Source organism: Babylonia areolata, chromosome 33 (genome assembly GCF_041734735.1).
Source record: "Babylonia areolata isolate BAREFJ2019XMU chromosome 33, ASM4173473v1, whole genome shotgun sequence".
Classification (NCBI taxonomy): domain Eukaryota; kingdom Metazoa; phylum Mollusca; class Gastropoda; order Neogastropoda; family Buccinidae; genus Babylonia; species Babylonia areolata.
Window position 1 is genome coordinate 8428621 of NC_134908.1, and position 4906 is coordinate 8433526.

Sequence of the window (4906 nt, forward strand, 5' to 3'; positions counted from 1 at the left end):
AATAACATGATATTAAGTTATGACATATCTGGCAGTTGCATTGCAAATAATAATCTACAGGAGTAGTGCATACAATATTTGATTTTTTTTTTTTTTTTTGGGGTGGGGGTGGGGGTGGGGGTGGGGGGTCCTAATCCCGCTTCTCCCGTCCCGCCTCTCACACACACCCTTCCTTTCTCAGTCCCCTCAGCCTTGCACCCCCCACCCCCACCCCTCCACCTCAACCGCCCCCCCCCCCTTTCCATTCGAATATACAGAAATGTCGATTTCTAATTAATAATAATCATCATCATTATGATAGAAATGATAATAATCCAAATAATAATAAAATAATAATATCATTTATTTTCAGTCTAATATCATCATCTTAGATGAACAGACTATAAATAAATAAACGAACGAATAAACGAACCGTACAATACGATAACACTCTGCAAGGGTATTTCTGACAAACAAGGATGTATTTCAAACAAACATACAACAACAACAACGAAAAAAAAACCCAAACTAACAACACAAACATAAACGTATAATAATATATAAAACACGGCACCTCAGTATTTAATTCGCTATCCACAACGACAGTCAAGTTTCATAGATTACAAGGAACATTAGAATTACACTTGACCAGTAGACCCAATGTATGTTTCTACACTTGCAAAAAGAAAAACAAGAGAGGCAAGGCCTTCAAGACTCACTTGTGATACACTTAAAAAAATCCAAGCTTTTTATGTATTGAGTATAATTTCAAAATGTAATGTTTAAGATGAGAAAGATCAGTTTAAAGCAAATTAAGTCCCCTAGCATTAATTGCAGAGTAATTTCCCTTTTTTACTATCTGCACCAAAACGTTTGCAAAATAAATAAAACTTCCATGCTTAGCAAAAGAAGTTCCTGTTTGAACCCAAAAAAAAGAGATAATAATGACTGCTCTTGTTGTTGGGTCAGAACATCAGATCAAAGTGCCAAGTTTAGAGAATACAAAAAATATAAATATAACAGTAAATGCAGTTTGCATATAATTAGGCTTCATTTTTTATTTTTTTGTGCCCATCCCAGAGGTGCAATATTGTTTGAAACAAGATGACTGGAAAGAACTGAATTTTTCCTATTTTTATGCCTAATTTGGTGTCAACTGACAAAGTATTTGCAGAGAAAATGTCAATGTTAAAGTTTACCACGGACACACACACACACACACACACACACACACAGACAACCGAACACCGGGTTAAAACATAGACTCGCTTTGTTTATACAAGTGAGTCAAAAAAACTCTGTTCTTCTTTAATTACAAGTACACTGCCAACTGATTTATTTACGACTTCCCTCTTAACATCTATACAAAAACATAAAGATACAAACACCAACTAATTCATTGTATGTTTCATCACTAAATCTGAGTGTAACGTAACTTCAGGCAGGCGTTCGTCCATCTTGCTGGACGTGTTGCTCCATTTCCCTATCAGTGAACTGTTCGTGAAACTGAAATTGCTCCATGTATCTTTTTTTTTTCAGTTTCAGTTTCTCAAAGAGGCGTCTTGGCGTTCGGACAAATCCATATTCGCTACACCACATCTGCTAGGCAGATTCCCGACAGCAGCATAACCCAACGCGCCAATCAGGCCTGGAATACATGCATTTGTGTGTTTGTGTACCCGCCAGAGCGGATATATATGTACGTGTGCCTCCTCTGCTGTTCTGATGGTCATAGTCGGACAAGACTATCATATATATATATATATATACACACACATACATACAACAACAACATAGGTGATTGGTTTCGGACGACGGTCGGTGTGCGCCAGGGCTGCCTGCTCTCCCCTACTCTCTTTAATCTATTTCTTGAGAGAATCATGGAAGAAGCACTAGAAGAACATGAAGGAACAGTGAGCATTGGAGGGCGAACAATCACAAACTTGCGCTTCGCTGATGATATTGACGGATTAGCTGGTCACGAGCAAGAGCTAACAGACTTAGTGAACCGCTTAGAAGAAAAATCAACAAAATTTGGTATGGAAATCAGCGGGGAAAAAACAAAAGTGATGACAAACAGCAACTTCACATCAGAAATCAAAATCAAAGACCAGAAACTTGAAAGTGTTCACATATTCAAATATTTGGGATCTATCGTGACAGACGAGGGATCAAAACCAGAAACACTGTCAAGAATTGCCCAGACCACAGCCGCAATGACCAAGCTCAAACCCATGTAGAGAAACAGAAAAGTCGCCATCAGTTCCAAAATCAGACTGATGCGTTCTCTGGTCATGTCAATCTTTTTATATGCATGTGAATCATGGACCCTCACAGCGGACTTAGAGAGAAGAATAAGAGCTGTAGAAATGAGGTGCTTCCGAAGACTCTTAGGCATCTCATACAAAGACCACATCACGAACGAAGAAGTCAAGAGACGCATCCGCAATGAAATCGGGCCCTATACTGACCTTCAAACACTCGCCAGACAACGAAAACTGAAGTGGTTTGGTCATGTCACACGCTCCTCTGGTCTTGCTAAAACAATCTTACAAGGCACAGTGAGGGGAGGAAGAAGAAGAGGCAGACAAAGGAAGAGATGGGAGGACAACATCCGAGAGTGGACAGGCATGGAGCTGAGAGACACCCTGAGAGCGGCCGAGAGACGCGAGGACTGGAGAAAGGTGGTTGACAAAGCTTCAAAGGCGCCCCAAAGGATTCGGAATCTGAGGGATCGGTGACGGTGACGACATACACACACACACGTATATGAAATACAATGATCAAACAAATATGCAAATCAGTAACCAGTGATAAGTGACAGTTGCGTAGAAGTCAAATGATTGAAATAAAAACGAAAACAAAAAATGGGCCACAATCAGCGAACCCACGCGCACCCACATGTGCCGCCGGCGCGCACATACATGCACAAGCGTGCAACTGAATGCACACAGACACACATACACACACACAGATACACATACACACAGACACACACATACACACACAGATACACAGACACACACACACACACAGATACACACAAACACAGACACACACACACACACACAGATACACAACGTACATGCGGGTTCAGGGGGTGCAAAGTTCCAAAGAAAGTCAAACCACACAGAATCCTCAACAACCATGACTTGCCTTGCATGTTCTATTTGACTGCTTGTCTCTCTCTCTCTCTCTCTCTCTAACACACACACACACATTCAAGTTATACTTCAAGTCTGTGGCGATTTTATTTTGCTTACAATCTAAAAGCAATTCGGCAAAGGGTGACTTGATTGGTCAAGCCTACTGACCATACGCATGCACGCGCTGCTTTTCATCACAAAGAAAATGTTTTTAATTTTTTTTTTTTTTAACCACTGAGTTGCAAGCGCTCTCCCAAGTCCTTTGGGCGCTCCGTCAATGCTTTTATGATCCGGTTCGAATATGACTGCAGAAATCTGCCCACTGACTTCCCCGGCACAGCATGCAAAGAATAAGCAAAACAATACACATGACCTATTAACGAATACACTACATAGATATTTAGCTTCCTATGCCTGCCACACCTGTTGCGAAATATGTGGTTTTACTCCACAGAAGTACGTTTTGGAGGGGCCTCAAACATCGTACAATTCAAAATTCAGCCATATCTATGGGTCTTAATTTCGTCTTAATATATAATTATATTGCTATCTAACCTACCTGAATAATCCACAAAACTGGAAGTGGGCCAAACTGAAGACGGACGCTCAGGTGAAAATCAGTTACACACACCCACGCCCGTCTCTAACTGAAACACAAGGTCTCCCCAAAGTTCCGTCCTCGAAAATAAAAAGGATCTTCAGAATCGCCGGAGTGGAGAAGACTGAGGGGAAAACCGCGAACACCCTCACACAACTCGGGATATGGCTCACATCCTGTTTTGCAATAGCAGGAGTGAGATCGTCTGCTGAGATTTTGTTTGAGAAGTTTAACGGAATAGTTGTGTCCCCTACTCGCACTCATATGACAAGAAGGAAAAGGGTGGTGGTTGTGTGAGGAAGAGGGAAAGGGGGTGTGGGGGGTGGGGTGGAGGGGGCGTGAAGACAGGAGGGTGGGGGGGGGGGGGAAGGGGAGTTAAAAGGAAAGGGGTATGGAGAGGAGAGTATGGAAAAGGGTATGTTGATTAAACGGGAAGAAGGAAAAAAAGAGAGCATATTTTTTTTATTATCCTACCTGCTTCCTGTGTGTGTGTGTGTGTGTGTGTGTGTGTGCGCTTGCGCTTGCTTGCGCTTTGTCACTGACGCGTTCTATTTGTCTTGCTTGTAAAGTCTTGATTATAGGCTAGCGCCCTGTGGTTAGTTGTTTGAAACCATTTTTTTTACCCTCCACCCCCTCCCCCTCATCACTTTATGATCTTATTTGTCAGTGCTCCGTGCTCCTGCGTTAACTCTCTCCATACGAACCGGGCGAAAGACACGACGTTAACAGCGTTTCTCCCCAATTACCACCATCAAAATATTGCAAGCGGAAGGCTCTTACACTGAAGAGGTGAATGTTGACAAAGAATACCACAATTCTGACGACGGAAGCTAAAGGTTGGGTCATTCAGACACCCACTGGACATCCGAGGGGTCTGTGTAGAGGAGAAGAGAGGACTGGTCGTACTGAGTGAGTTAAAGACTGAGGGAAAGTGCATTATAATAACACATCATCATCATCATCATCATCATCGTCGTCGTCGCCATCGTCAGTCGTCGTCGCCATCATCATCATCGTCGTCGTCGTCGTCGTCGTTATCGTAGTCGTCATCATCATCATCTTCGTCGTCGTCATGATCGTCATCATTATCATTAGTAGTAGTATTGTTGCCGCTGTTGTTGTTATTGTTATCATTATCATTATGAGTCATCACCGTTATCAAACGAATCATGAGCGCCCATTG

The 4906-nt window shown here is 42.2% G+C and overlaps 1 protein-coding gene across 2 annotated transcripts in view; it reads right to left on the reverse strand.

The window, feature by feature from the left end:
• Positions 1–3951, reverse strand: part of LOC143276918 (uncharacterized) — a 33244-nt gene extending 29293 nt beyond the window's left edge. For both annotated transcript variants that reach the window (XM_076581584.1, XM_076581585.1), the window contains exon 1: positions 3685–3951. The gene's annotated coding sequence lies outside the window, so the exon portion shown is untranslated. The remainder of the gene's footprint in view (positions 1–3684) is intronic.
• Positions 3952–4906: the final 955 nt, after the last annotated feature.